At 35.8% G+C, this 19915-nt stretch overlaps 1 protein-coding gene and 4 long non-coding RNA genes across 5 annotated transcripts in view; 2 read left to right on the top strand and 3 right to left on the bottom strand.

Annotated features, from left to right (window-relative positions):
• LOC136845088 (uncharacterized) overlaps positions 1 to 19915 on the top strand; it is a 261817-nt gene that overhangs the window by 164763 nt on the left and 77139 nt on the right. The window lies entirely within an intron of this gene.
• LOC136844658 (uncharacterized) lies at positions 542 to 1167 on the top strand. Its single transcript, XR_010854954.1, has 2 exons — positions 542 to 621; positions 832 to 1167. It is a non-coding gene; the product is annotated as an uncharacterized lncRNA (long non-coding RNA).
• Positions 8226 to 8825, bottom strand: LOC136844659 (uncharacterized). Its single transcript, XR_010854955.1, has 2 exons — positions 8767 to 8825; positions 8226 to 8559 (listed from the first exon to the last, which is right to left on the bottom strand). It is a non-coding gene; the product is annotated as an uncharacterized lncRNA (long non-coding RNA).
• LOC136844660 (uncharacterized) lies at positions 14410 to 15007 on the bottom strand. The gene is made up of 2 exons (XR_010854956.1): positions 14950 to 15007; positions 14410 to 14743 (listed from the first exon to the last, which is right to left on the bottom strand). It is a non-coding gene; the product is annotated as an uncharacterized lncRNA (long non-coding RNA).
• On the bottom strand, positions 17269 to 17870 carry LOC136844661 (uncharacterized). The gene is made up of 2 exons (XR_010854957.1): positions 17813 to 17870; positions 17269 to 17604 (listed from the first exon to the last, which is right to left on the bottom strand). It is a non-coding gene; the product is annotated as an uncharacterized lncRNA (long non-coding RNA).

A 19915-nucleotide genomic window follows, 5' to 3' on the forward strand; every position in this document is an offset into this window, starting at 1 on the left:
AAAGGTATCTCTAAAGACTGTAGTCTTAATAATGAAGGGAAAAATTAGATTCTTCCTTATAAGATTAGACAGAGGGCTGAGAAAGTTTTCATCAGAATTAATCTTACTTTTGAGCAACAGAGAGAAAAAGTAGTGAAAAACTCATTATGATTGTAATTGCTTTGATAATGATATTTCATTTGGATCCATAATAATAATAATAATAATAATAATAGTAACTAGAAACAGAAGATAACTGATATTATGGAATAGTGCAAATTATCACGAGAAAGGGTTGGAAAACTCATTTTACAAATCAACCTATTGTGGATGAAACATTCTGAATAGGGTTACTTTGTAAATAATAATAAAAATATAATAACGAGGAAGAGAGAGAGTAATAAATTTTAGGTGTAAAAAAAGTACCGTTAGGCAGTGTTTACCTTCATATAAAATATCGCTTATAACAAAATATTGATAATGAACAAATTTTCCGTGGCTCTTGTTGGCACTGAGATAAGACCCAGTTTTTGCTTTCTCGGTGCTGTATATAAGACATGACTGCTAAGGCAGGACATTCACACACACAAGTGCCTCTGTCTGCTGAACGCTCCTCAACCTCAGCTCTTCAATATGAAGGTGGTGAGTCAATGAGCACATCAGGTCCACTTCTGATTCACAAGTCAATATTTGAATCTATCTTTGAGTAAATCATGAATTACAGATAAATTTAAGTGATGAATATATATTTATATATAAAGATTATTGCACTAAGATTAACCATGATTAAGACTTAAAGATAATTTCTTTCTCTGAATAAGTGAAAGTCGATGATTCCTTCTCATATTGCAGATTTACTCAATGCTGTTGCTTTTGGTGGCTCTGTTTGCCATCTTGGGATCCTCTGAGGCCATGCCGCAGCCTGAAGCCGATCCTGGCTTTATCCATGGTGGATACCCAATCATTAAGCATATTTACTATAAACCTCCTATCAAAATCTATGGGTAAGGCCTGGGAGGCTATTGGTGATAAGTGTTACTCTTAATAATGAAATCATTCCAGTCTCCAGAATTCGTTTCAGTCCAATTTTATTCCAAAAATGACTTACATGCGGTTATTTGGGGCCCCAAGTCAATGACCATACATGAAGTCTTTGTAATTATGCAATAAAAGAAAACACGTGAAAAATATTTTTGTTTTATTTTACTATTTTACTTTAGTGGTTTTCATTAATGTCTGATGTTCACGAAAATCTGTTCTCTTCCTGTTGTTCTGAAGAAATCTGAAAGGTTTTATTTGAAAATTACCAAATACAATCGTTTACGGTTTATGCGTGGCTTACAATTTTATGAATATCAGTTTTCAAAGAAAATTGATTGCCTTGAGACTTTTACTTTTAAATTTTATGATTTACTATCTTGATGGCGCGTGCTACGCTGGGCTGGAAGCCTGGCGCTTCCTGTCATGTCTTCCTTACCTTTCTGATCCCCTACTTATCCTGGACAAACAGTTTTGCAGGAGGAGGGTGGATGTGTCAAGTCTCCCTTATTCTCCCGATACCCTACCTACCCCGCCCCCACTCTGGTCGGACAAACAGGGTTGCAGGAGGAGGGTGGATGTGTCATGTCTCCGCTACCCCTCCCTATCCCCTACCTATTCTGCCCCAAGAAAGATCCACCCGGATTTCATTATTATAGATAAATGAAGATTTTCGACAAAATTCATTAATTGGTCCCACGTCCCTCCAGTTGAGTCAATGAAACATGTTTGTTTTTCCTTCATGACGAGGAGAAAAGATTGGAAAAACAACCCAATTCCCGCAATTTCTTTAAGAATATATAAAAAATAAACAATTGTAAGGAAAGTTCGCAAGTTCCAGTCTAAATGTTGTCTATTATTTAAACTACGCCAGGTTACAGTCTTTCAGAGGCACATTCACTTCTCGCAATGTTATGACTGCAATATATGAAATAGATTTCTTATCATATGGGGGACATCATTATTTGCTACATAAGACTGTGGACTAGGAACACAGCGTTGATGAATAGCTGAATTTTCATTAGAAAACTGCAAATACTTTCAGTCCCTCTAGAATAGAAATAGAACCATTATAATATTTCCTCTCTCTCTCTCTCTCTCTCTCTCTCTCTCTCTCTCTCTCTCTCTCTCTCTCTCTCTCTCTCTCTCTCTCTGCTGCGTTTACTGATGAAAGGGAGTTTATTATTTTTCACAAATATCTACACTCTTCCTCGTCCCAAAAGTCTTAGGGAATAGAGTTTCTTATGCCACGTCTCTTTTCCTTTCCCTAAAAGGCGTTGCATCTTCTGCCTCTCGTGTCGAGTCTTCCTGAAGTTATTAGCAGCCTGCCTTGTTTGGGCCTTCAGTCGAAGCAGAAGTCTCGGGGTATCTGAGGAAGGTCAGCAATTTTACGCCCTTCGGTTTTAATTATTCGAAGTCTTTTCTGAATCACTGTCATGCTTCCACTGAAAGCAAATCTTTAAAGGACCCTGTATAATTGCAAGTAAAGAAAAGGGTGGCTATTCGTCAATAAAGTTCATAAAGCACCTTTAATGGTGGAAGATGTCTTAAAAATTATTTAATATTCCGCAGGGCTTAATCTGTACACATTACAACACATCTTCTCCAGTAAATTCCGGAAACTTGGAAAGGACTTTCCCCTTGGGAACTTGATAAGAAGGTGAGACACTGTCCTTTTCCGCATGAGAATAGGCCATTCTGTAATAGCTTACTAATTGTCTTATGAGGTTTATGTGGTCGAAGGCCCCAGTCATGAGGCATGAGGTCTCCAGAAGTCATTTCCTCTTGGAGCTATGTGACAGGAACAACTATTTGATGTACAGGATTCATTTAAGGCTGTGAAATCCAAAGAAGTAGTCTGCTTACTTATGGAAGACAACTGTTTATTTCTTTCAGTCTTCAGCTGAAAACTCTTATGCCTACGGTCAACAGATTAAGTCCCAAGGGAAATGAGCCTGCAGAGAGAGAGAGAGAGAGAGAGAGAGAGAGAGAGAGAGAGAGAGAGAGAGAGAGAGAGAGAGAGGTCATGTGAAAAGGTCATAAATATGAGGTAAGAGGGAACAGGAAATAAGCAGGAAAGAAATTGCTTCTCGCTTAAGCATTTGGAGGTTAGAAGATTCCACAACAGCACTTGGCAAACTATTCCACATTTTAGTTGTAGCAAACTGAGTAGTATCAATCCTGATACTTGAAAACAGATGTGAGGAGTTAATTATAGGATTTTGTCTTGTGAATGTGAATGTGAATGATCACTGCAATATAACATCTTGCATGATTTGCATAAAACCTTCGATAGGCGCTTTGATGAAGAACTGTATAACTAATCTCATTAATTAGCACATCTTTGTATTCTGTATATTTTCCATATGTACTGCCATATCATTTACAACCAGCCACTCCTTAAATCATCATTGCAATACGGAAGCAAATAAGGATAGAAGAAATGCTTTGGATGAGAAGGAATGATTTGGAATAAAATTCGTCTTGGGAACCTTTTATACCCAAGTGTACCAATTAAAGGAATCCGTACAAACAGTGGTCTTAATAAAGAAGAATAAAGACCATACAAAGACCCTTTGTTTTCAGGATGGGAAGAAATTTAAAAAGCTGTGACTCTAATTAAAATCACTTTTAGCTTACGAGAGAAAATGCAGAAAAAAAGAACATTATTATTATTATTATTATTATTATTATTATTATTATTATTATTATTATTATTATTATTATTATTATTATTATTATTATTCAGAACGTGAACCCTATTCATATGAAACAAGCCCCCCAAGGGTCGTTGACTTGAAATTCAAGCTTCCGGAGAATATTATTATTATTATTACTTAGAAGATATACCCTATTCATATGAAACAAGCCCCCAATGGTCGCTGACTTGAAATTCAAGCTTCCAAAGAATAAGGTGCTCATTCGAAAGAAGTAACAGAAGGTAAAGGGAAATACAAAAAGAGGAGTTCGATTATTAGAAAAACAGATAAATTAATAAATCAATCAATAAAAATGGAAGTAAATCATTAAAATACAAGAATTGTATTAGGGTAGTAATACACTGCATCTTCGCTTGAACTTCCAACTGCGCGGCATCCTCAGTGAGGCTGTTCCGCACTACATAATTAAAATTAATTAATTTTTACATGCTGTCATTTGGATCAATAATGAGAATAATAATGAGAAAATATTAATAATAGTAATAATAAGAGACGAATATTCCCAAGACGTAATAACTGAATACAGAAGAAGACTGATATTATGGAATAGTGCAAATTAGCATGAGAGAGGGATCGAAAAATCATTTTACATAACACCTTTTCCTTTGTCTGAACATTCTGTAGCGAAGATATTTTTGTATGCTTTCCAAAATAATGAGAGAGAGAGAGAGAGAGAGAGAGAGAGAGAGAGAGAGAGAGAGAGAGAGAGAGAGAGAGAGAGAATTAATACATCTTAGGGGTAAAAAAAAGAAAGACTTTCAGTCCGCCCCTTCCTTAAGCTCTTTACGTTTTATAGATTCATAACTCAAGCCTTCTTTTGTTCTTTGATACAAGAAATCTGTATTATCCAAGTATGCACAACAAAATATCACGGAATGCCCCTCACGATGACAAAGCAATGTTTTCGTGGCACTCGTTGGCACTGGAACAAGACCCAGTTTTTGCTTGCTCGATGCTGTATATAAGACATGATTGCTAAGGCAGGACATTCACACACTCAAGTGCCTTTGTCGGCTGAACACTCCTCAACCTCAGCTCTTCAATATGAAGGTGGTGAGTCAATGAGCACATCAGGTCCACTTCTGAGTCACAAGTCAATATATGAATCTATCTCTGAGTAAATTCGTGAGTTACATCTAAATTCAATTGAATATATATTTACATATAAAGATTATTGTACTGAGATTAATTACGATTAAGACTTAAAGACAATTTCTTTCTTTGTATAAGTGAAAATCGATGATTCCTTCTCATATTGCAGATTGGCGCAATGCTGTTGCTTTTGGTGGCTCTGTTTGCCATCTTGGGATCCTCTGAGGCCATGCCGCAGCCTGAAGCCGATCCTGGCTTTATCCATGGTGGATACCCAATCATTAAGCATATTTACTATAAACCTATCAAAACCTATGGGTATGGCCTGGGGGGCTATTGGTAGTGAATGTTAAGATTATCGACTAAATCGTCCAATATCCTTCTTCGTGTTCTGGTTTCGTCATCTTTTAGGAAGTAATATTGACAAGTTGTTGTAGGATACCTAAATTCATATGATAAGTCATTGCATAAAATTCGTTTTGTGAATGTGTTTCACAATAAATAATAAAAAATACCTTCTTTATTTTTTTCCATAATTGTCTGATAAACTAATGTTTCTGGAAAAAGCGCTTTTCTTACTTATGATTTAGGATACTGTGACATAATTATTTTATTTTGATTACAAAATACAATTGTTTTTGGTTTGCATCCTGGAAAGGGCTTATTATCAATAGTTCTCTTCAGCAAAAATAAATATGAATAAGCTTTTATAGTTGGTTTTATATCGATTTTGTAAGGCGTCTGACACAATCGTCTGTAAACTCTTTATTAGTTTGGAAATTTTGATCACATCCTTGTTGATGTTTATACATTGTTATGTTATGCCTTCAGTTTGGTCTAGTGAATTATTTTTTATATGGTGAGAAGAAAAAATAGATGAAAAAATAAGCCCAGATTTTGATCGGCCTCTTCAAGAATAGAAAAAATGGACAAAAATGAAGGTGATTGGGTACCTTTCAACAACTTTCCAAGCCAAGACACAGAGTCTGAGAAGCACACTGGAGTGAAAAAAGTTCAGATATATATAAATGAAGATGGCAAAGCAGGTTTCAGATACAATAGTACAAAAAGTATCTATAGGATACCAATATTACTAACATTACCAATGTTACTGAGTCATACATAATGTCAGACAAGGAGTTCAGATAAGTTAAGTCTTCTGAATACTTCTGGTTGATTCTTACACTGCAAAGGCCAGTGTTTCACCTTCACTGCATACCAACATGAGAAGACGCGATTGCTCCTGTTGGCATCCAGATTCAAACATCATGCATCACGTCTGATGTTCGGGTACCGTGAAGAATCCACAGGTCAATTCTTGAGGAAATTGCTGAGAAATTGGACTGTTTTCCCATTTTTTCTCCTCATAAGAAAACACAAACAGATATTTCAGTGGTTCAGCTGAAGGGATTTGATATGAAGGAAGTATAAATGAACTTTGTGGAAAATCTGTCAAAAATCATAAAATTCAGAAGTCAGAGTGTCGAGGCAATTGTTTCTTAGAGGAAATTTCTTCTCGAGTCCTCAGACAGGGTAAAAAAATTCCTCCTCACAATGAAGGGTATCAATTAGTCAGACTATACAAAATGGCTGTAGTTGACTAGTCATTAACAAGCCATGGCTCAGAAAAGACTTAGCGAGGCCAACCAGCGTCCCAAATTCTTAACATATTCCCAAGGGAAACACCTCTTATATTTCGGAATTTCTGGTTACTTTCATTTGAGATTTCCAAGGCCTTCACTGCTTCTGAATAATTGTTTGAGTATTCTTCAGTGGCGAAGGATTCATTCTTTTTGTTGCCTGTAATATCATACCCTTGGCCAAAATGCCCACCCATTTCCCTGCCCGTCATTCCTTTTGCCCTGGAACTCGGTCAAAATGAACTTCCTTACCGCAATGGCCTGATATTTCCTATCTCTTTACCTAAGGAAGCCTTGTGTGAAATGGGATGGGGTACAACTTCTGTCAGTACTAATAACATGATAAGCATAGTTTTTATATCTGTTGGTATACATATGTACGGCTTGTGCTAAATATACAAAGGAACATGGACTTCTTCCTCCCTTTCTCAAGGAACCACAGGACATCCGTGAGAATCCGAAAGGAGACACGAGCAACAGAATACCCATGGACGACGCAATTACCGACAAGGAAGCAAATCAAGACTATTGGCCAGAAACAAGAATCACTCCTTTGCCCTTTGCCAAGCTGTGGCATAGGACGCATCCTACGGAGCACCAGGAATGCCCATGCTGCCGCCCAGACCACCAGCAAGAGAATGAGACCTGCTGACCAATAGAAATTCAGCATCCAATGACGTCATGTTTGAAACTCAAAAGTCTGCATGTAGTAATGAAAGTCCCGTCTGTCAATTTGTAATCCAGTCCTAAAGACACCGCCAAGAGGTGAGGAAACGGTCCATTGACTATAAAATTAAGTATTTGTAAAGAATCTCGAATAATTTGTCCTTATTCCTGAGAAGCTTGCCTGAAGAGAAAAAGAAGTATAGACTGATTCAAAGTCTTGATAAAAAGATAGTATCTGTGAACAATGCCATTAACTCCAATAGAAATATATATATGTGTGTGTGTTTGCGTATCTGTGTAGGGGTAAAGTAATAGTAACCACTGGCGCCTTATAAAAGAGTAATTAGCTCTACGCTTTAATTCTGACATCAATGTTCCATCTCCTAAGTTTTAGCAATTATCATATCTAAATGCTCTTCAACAGCAAAGGGCGTCTGCAGACGATTCTGAATTCCTTATATAACACCGTTTGGTGTATTTATTCAATTTGAAACGCCACTCTCTCGTGTAGAAAATATTTCGGTAATGGTGGGTGTCTCTGTCACACGGGACAAATGACTGGGAGCTATACAGTGTCTGTCTCTCGTCGGTCAGAATTTCTTTTTATTTCAACTTAATTTATTCTCACATTTTCGTTTCCTTTTGGCGGTTCTTCTTCTGTCACTGCTTTCGAAAGCTGCTTTGTGCTTTTAGAAAGCTTATGGTAATCTGGATTCTTCTCGACTCTTTTGTGCTTTTTCAGTCACTGCAACTTTCTTCTGTGAAAGGAAAAGGAAAGGTGTCCATTGGGTTCTTTGCACTTTCTTCACTTTCTTCTTTCTTGCTTTCTACCTTTGCTTAAAGAGACTGGCCAATAATTAGGTAAATTCAGTCAAACTTTCGATCTACTGACGATTCTACAAGAGATTTTTATGTCAAAAATGCCACACAAAATTGATTAAGCCGAAATATAAAGAATTTTGAAAAAGTTATTCTTGCTTAGAAAATGTTCTGAAGGCTAGATATGACGCATGCATAAATTAACAACAACTGCATCGTGCAATAAATAATGACTATTCTAAAATAAACACTGGAGGAATCAAAGAAGAAATTTTATCTGTAATTTATTGTGAAACATAATTAAAAAATAGCTTCAGAACCAGCTGAGGACAGTGAATTTCGACGTCCTATTATCACATATAATTTTTTTCTCTTCAGAAGGAGTAAAACTAAATATGAAGAATTTTTCTCGATGTCATCATTAAGAAAGACATCTACCATCCATAGCCTCCGTAACCACCATAGCCATAGCTGATGATGGGTCTGTAATAAGGCCTGTAGTATCCACCATGGATAAAGCCAGGATCGGCTTCAGGCTCCGGCATGGCCTCAGAGGATCCCAAGATGGCAAACAGAGCCACCAAAAGCAAGAGCATTGCGCCAATCTGCAATATGAGAAGGAATCGTCAATTTTCTCTTATTCAGAGAAAGAAATTATCTTTAAGTCTTGATCATGGTTAATCTCAGTGCAATAATTTTCATATATAAATATATATTCATTGAAATTTAGCTGTATTCATGGATTTACTCAGAGATAGATTCATATATTGATATGTGAATGAGAAGTGGACCTGATGTGCTCATTTACTCACCACCTTCATATTGAAGAGCTGAGGTTGAGGAGTGTTCAGCCGACAGAGGCACTTGAGCGTGTGAATGTCCTGCCTTAGCAGTCATGTCTTATATACCAGCATCGAGCAAGCAAAAACTGGGCCTTGTTCCAGTGCCAACGAGTGCCACGAAAACGTTGCTTTGTCACCGTGAGGGACATTATCTAATCTTTTGTTGTTGATATAACGATGTTTTTGTATCAAGGTAGAAAGAAGGCTCGAGTTATAAATCTAGAAATAGCGAAGAATTTACGGAAGGGGAACACTGACCAATGTTTTTTTTTTTATTCCATAAAATGTGTTACTCCTCTCTCTCTCTCTCTCTCTCTCTCTCTCTCTCTCTCTCTCTCTCTCTCTCTCTCTCTCTCTCTCTCATCTTATTTTTTTAAAAGACAAGCATACCAACTTCTCTATAGAATCTTTCGACAAGAATAAGTTGCCTATGCAAAACTACTTTTTCAACCCTTTCCATTGGTAATTTATCTTATTCTGTGTTACTTGGGGATATGCGTCTCTTATTATTATTACTAGCTGACCAACGCTGCGCTGCCCAGGAAAACTCTGAATGATAACCGATGAACTCTCTCTCTCTCTCCTAACACCTCTCTCTCTCTCTCTCTCTCTCTCTCTCTCTCTCTCTCTCTCTCTCTCTCTCTGATTCCCTATTGCTTCAATTACATTGCCCAGCAATTTTGACATTTTATATTTCAATCTTCTCACCCCAAATTCTATTCAAAACTTGGACCTAAAGGGAATGTCACTATTCATCTCAGTGACCCTCGAAAACTATGGATTAGACACTAATCTCTGTCGTTTTGGACATTTCATTTGTCACACCTTCTCAACCTCCCTTCCTATTGGGGCTGAACTTGTACTTGAAGGGCATCGGGAGTGTTACTATTCATTTCAGCGACCTCGAAAACTATGGTTTAGACACTAATATCTGTCTTTTTCGGTTATTTTTCCATGTCACTCCAAACACCCCCTTTTTTGGTACCAGTGATATCTTACCCCAACTGTCTTTTTTTTCACATAGTTAGTCAATATGCATACAAGTTTGGTTGAAATTGCTCAGTGCTTTTTCAGAGTTATGCTGGAATATACACATATAAATCAACATACATTCATTTTTATGTATATAGATTATTACTATTATAATTATTGGAAAAACAAATCCAGAGCTATTTATAGTACGTGTGCATGTATTTAAAAATGAATCTCTACAGAGAGCTTTTGGGAATTTTTCAATTCCCCTTTTCCCGAAAGCTCTCTGTAGAGACTTATATTTAAATATTTGTACCCATACATAGCCGTGGATTTGTTTCTCCTTTTCAAGGCTCATGTTCCCTGTGAGTAATTATTATTATTATTATTATTATTATTATTATTATTATTATTATTATTATTATTATTAAATAATTATTATTGTTATTATTCTTGTATGAATACAACTCGAATTTCAAAACTGTACGTCTGTTATGGAACAATTCTGTCACCACACTTATGAAAACTTTTATTTTGACAAATATTCACTAAAGAGTATTATTATTATTATTATTATTATTATTATTATTATTATTATTATTATTATTATTATTATTATTATTACGCAGATATCCACAGACATTCAGACGTATAGGACAGTAGAATTGATGATTTAATTCATGGCAGATCAAAGACGTCATTTGGTCATAATCCTCTTTGGGGAGATGGAAAATGAAATGATAATCAGGAAGTAATACAAAGCTTTCGCCAGCCGGAATAATCAATGATTATTGAAGACCTCATCAGTTGCTGCAATGGTTTTCTCTTCACTGTTAATCATCCTCTCTTCACTTGTAATCACAGACATCTTCTACTTTGTTGTTTCCACGATGCAATCTGATCACAGAATTGACAGGAATTTTTGATAAAAGTCAAAAGACAAACTACAGGAGTTAATTCGTTCAGCTGTTCCACCCATCTTTTCTTCTCGCCATAAGAGACATTGTTTTTCAATAACCCGGTTGAAGGGGTTTAATACAGATGAAGAAAAGGTTAGCTTTGTCAAAAAACTCACAAAAAACAGAACAATGATATTTTAATGATAAATATTTTCCTTCAAAAAATTCATATAAAATTCTGAGTTAGTATGAATAAGAGACGATCGTATTGTGTACTAAAAATAAAATGAATATTTCATATTGTCATCTGAAGCCACAGGAATTGTTCAAAAGGAAACATGAGAATACAAAGTACTTTTTGTGCCTCAGGGCACAAAGTCATATTAAACAACTGGAAGAGAAGAGCTTTCTGATGAAATGAAAGTTTAGTGGAGACAAAAAAAAACCATGTTATTTTTTGTGTAATTAATTTTATTATATAATTACAAAACCTCCATCTGGAGGCATCGACTTTAGGTACCAAATAATTACACGAAAGTAATTCTTTACATAAAAGGGGAGTACAGCGGATTTTGAGAATTCGCAGGATTTCGACAGTAATTTTAACATCTACCATCCATAGCCTCCGTAACCACCATAGCCATAGCTGATGATGGGTCTGTAATAAGGCCTGTAGTATCCACCATGGATAAAGCCAGGATCGGCTTCAGGCTCCGGCATGGCCTCAGAGGATCCCAAGATGGCAAACAGAGCCACCAAAAGCAAGAGCATTGCGCCAATCTGCAATATGAGAAAGAATCATCGATTTTCACTTATTCAGAGTAAGGAATTATCTTTCAGTCTTAATCGTGGTTAATCTCAGTACAATAATTTTTATATATTAATATATATTCATTGAAATTTATCTGTAATTCTTGAATTTACTCAGAGATAGATTCATATACTGAATTATGACTCAGAAGTGGACCTGATGTGCTCATTGACTTACCACCTTCATATTGAAGAGCTGAGGTTGAGGAGTGTTCAGCCGCGGGAGGCACTTGAGTGTGTGAATGTCCTGCCTTAGCAGTCATGCCTTATATACAGCATCGAGCAAGCAAAAACTGGGCCTTGTTCCAGTGCCAACGAGTGCCACGAAAATGTTGCTTTGTCATCGTGAGGGACATTATATAATCTTTTGTCTGTTGATATAACGATGTTTTTGTATCAAGTTAGAAAGAAGGCTCGAGTTATAAATCTAGAAATAGCGAAGAATTTACGGAAGGGGAACACTGACCAGTGTTCTTTTTTTTTCCTAAAATTTATTACTCTCTCTCTCTCTCTCTCTCTCTCTCTCTCTCTCTCTCTCTCTCTCTCTCTCTCTCTCTCTCTCTCTCTCTCTCTCTCTCTCCTATTTTTTAAAAAAACACGTATAGTAATTTTTGTACAGAATGTTTGGAGAACGAATAGATTGCTTTGCTAAATTACTTTTTCAACTCTTTCTAATGTTAATTTGCCTTATTCCATGTTACTCAGTCGTGTGGGATATGCGTCTATTATTATTATTATTATTATTATTATTATTATTATTATTATTATTATTATTATTATTATTATTATTATTATTATTATTATTATTATTATTGATCTAAATGAAATGTCATTGTCAAAGTAATTTCTATTATTATGAGTTTTTCACTATTTTTTCTCTGTTACCCAAAAGTAAGATTAATCCTAATGAAAACTTTCTCAACCTTCTTTCAATTCATATAAGGAAGAGTCTGTGTAAGTTTTACCCTTCATTACTGAGACCTCATTCTTTAGTGATTCCTTCATTTGACATTCTTTAAGTATAACACGGTTCGAGCGATTGACGAGTCTTCCTAAGAATATTTTCAATCAGGTTCGTTCCCTCTAACTCAAAGCATTCGTTATTTTCTGATATTTTTTCTTATTGCAATAATGATTGATCAGTTGACTGGTTCTTATTAATATGACTTCACTATGATAAAGCTATAGAATAAAAAATTAACCTTTCATGAAAATGGGCATACTACATTTAAATGCTTATATTAAAGCATTAATGAAAATTATTGAAGACACTACGTACATTGCATATTCAAATGATAAAGTAAAAAAAACTATACTCGCAAATTACACACATCCATTCAAAGGGAACATACAGTATATCATTCATGAAAAAGACTTGTTTTTTCTGCAGTACTAATGAGTTTATCGCCCCCCTCCCTCCCTGACACCTATCAGGTGTGGATTTGTCGTTTCCTACAGTCTGTACGTTTATCGGTATTGTCCCTTGGGAGTATATTGTGATTTCTACCACTATCCCTAATGAGTTTTGAAGCCACTCCTACTTTAACTCTTGTCAGTGGGGGATCTGTAGTCTCAAACAGTTGTGTATGTTCGTCAGTACTATCTCGGCAGTAAATATGTTGTGATTTATAATACTATATGTCAGTCCTCTGTCGGTGGCATGGAAATAAAGTCGAAAAGTTAAGTATACCTTAGTTTTACCAGACCACTGAGCTGATTAACAGCTCTCTTGGGCTGGCCCGAAGGATTACACTTATTTTACGTGGCTAAGAACCAATTAGTTACTTAGCAACGGGACCTACAGCTTATTGTGGAATCCGAACCACAGTATAGCGAGAAATGAATTTCTATCACCATAAATAAATCCCTCTAAATCTTCATCAGCCGGCCGCGGGAATTGAACTCCGGCCCATCGAATGACAGTCTGAAGCTCAACCGACTCAGCCAAAGAAGGGCTTGAAATAAAGTCGAAACTAGTCAGGACCTACACCTGTCTCTTATTTTTCACCGGTTGTAATATATATATATATATATATATATATATATATATATATATATATATATATATATATATATATATATACGTGTGTGTGTGTTTTTGCATGTAAAGCATTCGAAAGAGTAATGAACATTACGCAATAAAATCGTCATGTCACCATTTATCAAGTTTTAGCATTTATCACGTCTGAGTGCTCATAAATAGCTAAGGGCGTCTGCAGACTTTTCATAATGCATTGTATCACAATAACAAATATACTCAGTTCATTCAAAACTTTGCTTCCTGCAGAAGAAGACTACTGGGGCATTCAAATGTGTCTCTGTCTTAAGGGACAAATGACTGGGTCCTGTGGAGTGCCTCTCGTCTTCAGGGCTCTTTGCACAGTTCGTCACAAGGATCTGCTCAACATCACACAAAACTAACCATTATTTTATTTTTCTCATAATTTATTCCCATATTATGATGTGTTCTCATCCTCTGATAGAAATGCTTTTTCTCTCACTGCTTCCGAAAACTGCTTTGTGCTTTTCAAAAGCTGTGGGTAATCTGGATTCTTCTCGGGTCTGATGTGCTTCTCAGTCACTGTAACTTTCCTCAGTGAAAGGAAAAGGAAAGGTGTCCATTGGGGTCTTTGTACTTTCTTCACTTCTTGCTTTCTACCCTTGCTTAAAGGGATTGGCCAAGAATTGAGCAATTTCAGCCATAGGTAGATTCAATCAAACTGTCGATCTGCTGATGATTCTGCAAGAGGTTTTTTACGTTCAAAATGCCACACAAAATTGATTAAGCCAAAATATAAAGAGTTTAGACAAATTTATTCTTGTTCAGAAAATATCCTGAAGGCCAAGATATGATGCATGCAAATGAACAGCTGCATTATGCATTAAAAATAACTATAATCTAAAATAAACACTGGAGAAATAAAAGAAGACATTTAACCATAATTTATTATGAAACATAATTACAAAATAGTTTCATGACCATATGAGGACAGTGAATTCCGACGTCCTATTTCGGTCACATATAATTTTTGTTTCCTTTAGAAGAAGTGAAACTAAATATAAAGAATCTTTCTCGATCTCATCATTAAGAGAGACATCTACCATCCGTAGCCTCCGTAACCACCATAGCCATAGCTGATGATGGGTCTGTAATAAGGCCTGTAGTATCCACCAAGAAAGCCAGGATCGGCTTCAGGCTCCGGCATGGCCTCAGAGGATCCCAAGATGGCAAACAGAGCCACCAAAAGCAAGAGCATTGCGCCAATCTGCAATATGAGAAAGAATAATCGATTTTCACTTATTCAGAAAAAGAAATTATCTTTAGGTCTTAATCATGGTTAATCTCAGTTCAATCATTTTTGTATATAAATATATTTAATTAAATTTAGATGTAACTCATGAATTTACTCAGAGATAGTTTCATATATTGACTTGTGACTCAGAACTGGACCTGATGTTCTCATTGACTCACCACCTTCATATTGAAGAGCTGAGGTTGAGGAGTGTTCAGCCGACAGAGGCACTTGAGTGTGTGAATGTCCTGCCTTAGCAGTCATGTCTTATATACAGCATCGAGCAAGCAAAAACTGGTCCTTGCTCCAGTGCCAACGAGTGCCACGAAACCATTGCTTTGTCATCGTGAGGGACAATATGCAGTATAACCTTTTGTTGTTAATACTATAACGATGTTTTTGTATCAGTGAATAAAAGAAGGCTTGAATTATAAATCTAGAAATTGCGAAGAACTTACGGAAGAGAAACACTGACCAATGTTCTTTTTTATTCCCTAAAATGTATTACTTCTCTCTCTCTCTCTCTCTCTCTCTCTCTCTCTCTCTCTCTCTCTCTCTCCTCTCTCTCTCTCTCTCTCTCTTTTTAATTTCAAAAGCATACAGTAATATCTCTGCTACAGAATGTTTGGACAGCAAATAAGTTATTATGCAAAATGAATTTTCAATTCCATTTTGTTAATAATTTGCATTATCCCGTTGTGTCAGTTCTTTTCGATCATCATTTCTGAAGTGTAGAACATTCGTCTTTTATTATGATTACTTACGTTATTTATCCAAATATTGATTAACAAACTAATTACTATTATTGCGAGTCTTAAAACAGTTATTGTACTACTTTTTCTTTCGGTTACTTCAAAAGTCAGAAATTGTGTTGAAGACTTTTTCAACTTCTCTTCATCCCTAGAGTTGATTGCCTGTGTAAATTCTGTATCTTTCATTGCTAAGACCACATTCCTTAGTGATTCCTTCATTTGATATTCTTCAAATATAATATGGTTCGAGCGATTGGCGAGTCTTCCTTCGAATATTTTTATAATCAGGTTCGTTCCCTCTTATTCAAAGCATTCCATATTTTCTCATATATTTTCGTATTGCAATAATGGTTGATGAATTGACTGGTTTACATTAACATGACTTCACTATGATAAAACTATGGAATGATGAATGAACAATTAATGAAATTAGCTATGCATAAAAAAACTTACGTTAAAACATTCCTGTAAATTATTGTAGACACTACGTGCATTGCATATTCTAATGATAAAGTCACATACTCGTAAATTACACACATCCATTCAAAGGGAACATTTATCATTCATGAGAAAGCTTGTTTTTTCCGGAACACTAATGAGTTTATCGCCCCTCCTCCCTGACACCTATCAGGTGTGGATTTGTCGTTTCCTACAGTCTGTACGTTTATGGGTATTGTCCCTTGGGAGTATATTGTGATTTCTACCACTAGCCCTAATGAGTTTTGAAGCCACTCCTACTTTGACTCCTGTCAGTGGGGACTCTGTAGTCTCAAACAGTTGTGTATGTTCGTCAGTACTGTCTCGGTAGTATATATATTGTGATTTATAATACTATATGTCAGTCCTTCGTCAGTGGCTTGGAAATAAAGTCGAAACTGGTCAGGACCTATTATTTTCTACCTGTGGTAATGTGTGATATATGTATATGCATGTGTCTGTGTGTAAAGAATTCGAAAGAGTAATGATCATTAGGCAACACTTTCGTCAAGTCTCCATCTCTTAGGTTTTAGCAATTATCACATCTGAATTCCCGTAAACAGGAAGGGGCATCTACATGTTTTTCTTAATGCATTTTATCACATTACTAGAGGCAGTCATTTCATTCAAAACTTCACTCCCTGCAACAGACGACGAGTGTGTCTGTCATAAGGGACAAATGACTATGCTTTCAAGTGTCTCTCGTCCGTATACTTCATGGCATAGTTCATCACAAAGATCTACTCAGCATCACTCAAAACTAACTCTTATTTCCCACCTAATTTATTTCCATATTATGATGTGTTTTCATTCTCTGATAGAAATGCTTTTTCTCTCACTGCTTTCGAAAACTGCTTTGTGCTTTTCAAAAGCTTTGGGTGATCTGGATTCTTCTCAGCTATGATGTACTTCTCAGTCACTGTAACTTTCTTCTGTGAAAGGAAAAGGAAAGGTGCCATTGGGTTCTTTGTACTTTCTTCACTTTCTTCTTTTATCCTTTCTTTGCTTAAAGAGACTGGCCAAGAACTGGGCAATTTTGGCCATAGGCAGATTCAATCAAATTGTCGATCTACTGATGATTCTGCAAGAGGTTTTCTATGTTCAAAATGCCACACAAAATTGATTAAGCCAAAATATAAAAAGTTTAGACAAATTTATTCTTGTTCAGGAAATCTTCTGAAGACCAAGATATGATGTGTGCAAATGAACAACTGCATTATGCATTAAAAATAACTATATTCTAAAAGAGATAATGGAAAAACAAAAGAAGACATTTTATCTGTAATTTATTATGAAACGTAATTACAAAATAGCTTCACGACATCCTGAGGACAGTGAATTTCGACGTCCTATAATCACATATAATTTTTGTTTCCTTTAGAGGAAGTAAAATTAAATATGAAGAATCTTTCTCGATGTCATCATTAAGAGAGACATCTACCATCCATAGCCTCCATAACCACCGTAGCCATAGCTGATGATGGGTCTGTAATAAGGTCTGTAGTATCCACCAAGAAAGCCAGGATCGGCCTCAGGCTCCGGCATGGCCTCAGAGGATCCCAAGATGGCAAACAGAGCCACCAGAAGCAAGAGCATTGCGCCAATCTGCAATATGAGAAGGAATCATCGATTTTCACTTATTCAGAGAAAGAAATTATCTTTAGGTCTTTATCATGGTTAATTTCAGTGCAATAATCTTTATATATAAATATATATTCAATCAAATTTATCTTTAACTCATGAATTTAATCAGAGATAGATTCATATATTGATATGTGAATGAGAACTGGACCTGAAGTGCTCATTGACTCACCACCTTCATATTGAAAAGCTGAGGTTGAGGAGTGTTCAGCCACGGGAGGTACTTGAGTGTGTGAATGTCCTGCCTTAGCAGTCATGTCTTATATACCAGCACCGAGCAAGCAAAAACTGGGCCTTGTTTCGGTGCCAACGAGTGCCAAGAAAACGTTGCTTTGTCATCGTGAGGGACAATATATAACTTTTTGTTGTTAATCCTTTGGTAATAAAGATGCTTTTGCGTCAATGTACAAAAGGTGGCTTGAGTTACAAAACTAGAAATTGCGAAGAACTTACGGAAGGGTAATACTGACCAATTTCGTTTTTTGTTTCTGAAACATTACTTCTCTCTCTCTCTCTCTCTCTCTCTTCTCATCTCTTTTCAAGAAACCTCTCTCTCTCTCTCTCTCTTTTTTACAGAATGTTTCGAAAAACTAATAGGTTGTTTTGAAAACGACTTTTCCAACCCTTCTCAAAGGCAATACGCCTTATTCCACGATATCAGTTATTTTTCTTTCCAGATTGAGGCGGAAGGATATGCGTCTGTTATTATTATTATTATCTATTATTATTATTATTATTATTATTATTATTATTATTATTATTATTATTATTATTATTATTATTATTATTATTGATCCAAACGACATATAATTTTATCAAAAATATTATTATATTATGAGTCGTAAGATAGGTTTTTTCACCATTTTTTTCTCTGTTATCCAAACTTAAGGTTAATTCAAATGAAAACATTCTCAGCCTTCTTCCTAATCTAATGGCGAACAGTCTGTGTAAGTTTTTCCCTTCATTACTGAGACCACATTCTTTAGTGATTCCTTCATTTGATATTCTTTAAGTATAACGCGGTTCGAGTGACTGACGAGTCTTCCTAAGAATATTTTCAGTCAGGTTCTTTCCATCTTATTCGAAGCATTCCTTGTTTTCTGATATTTTTTCGAATTGCAATAATGATTGATCAGTTGACAGGTTTACATTAATGTGACTTTACTATGGTAAAGCTACAGAATGAAAATTTAACCTTTCATGAAATTGTACATACTTCATTTAAATGCTTATATTAAAGCATTAATGAAAATTATTGAAGACACTACGTACATTGCATATTCTAATGATAAAATAAAAAACTATACTCGCAAATCACACACAACCATTCAAAGGGAACATACGGCATATCATTCATGGGGATTTTTTCGTTTCCTACGGTCTGTCTGTACGTTTATGGGTATTGTCCCTTGGGAGTATATTGTGATTTCTACCACTATCCCTAAAAATGAACTCCTGCCAGTGGGGATCTGTAGTCTCAAACAGTGGTGTATGTTCTTCAGTACTGTCTCGGTAGTATATATATTATGATTTCTAATGCTATATGTCAGTCCTTCGTCAGTGGGTTGGAAATAAAGTCGAAACCGGTCAGGACCTATACCCGTCTCTTATTTTCCACCTGCAGTAATTTATATATACTGTATATATAACATTATTATATATATATATATATATTATATATATATTATATATATATATATTATATATATTATATATTATAAATATTCCTTGTTCTTCAGTCGAATACAAGATATTTATCTTTGGTAAAAAGAGGGACAGACTGTGTAGGATGTAGCATTGAAGAAGCGAGCGAAAAGCGATGTTTTCAATTTAAAGTGTTGTCAAATTCCATCCGCCAACTGATTCAGCATAGAGCCTCCGTAAATCAGGGATAGGTTTTGCTAGGACAGACCTTAGAGGTACTGTTCTTACAGCTCATTCTTCTCTGTCCTGTGTACTGGCGAGTCTGTTGTCATTTCAGGTCACCATCTGTCAGCTTTTAGTGTTTATCATATCAAATACCGTGAACAGCAAAGGGCGTCTGCAGACTTTTCATAATGCATTGTATCACATTAACAAATATATTCAGTTCATTCAAAACTTTGCTTCCTGCAAAAGAAGACGACTGATTATTCAGGTGTTTCTCTGTCTTGAGGGACAAATGGGTCCTTGTCTCTTCACTCTCTCTCTCTCTCTCATCTCTCTCTCTCTCTCTCTCTCTCTCTTCTCTGATATTTCTTCACAGTTCATCACAAAGATCTGCTCACATCACTCA

This window comes from Macrobrachium rosenbergii, chromosome 13 (assembly GCF_040412425.1).
Source record: "Macrobrachium rosenbergii isolate ZJJX-2024 chromosome 13, ASM4041242v1, whole genome shotgun sequence".
Taxonomy (NCBI): Eukaryota; Metazoa; Arthropoda; class Malacostraca; order Decapoda; family Palaemonidae; genus Macrobrachium; species Macrobrachium rosenbergii.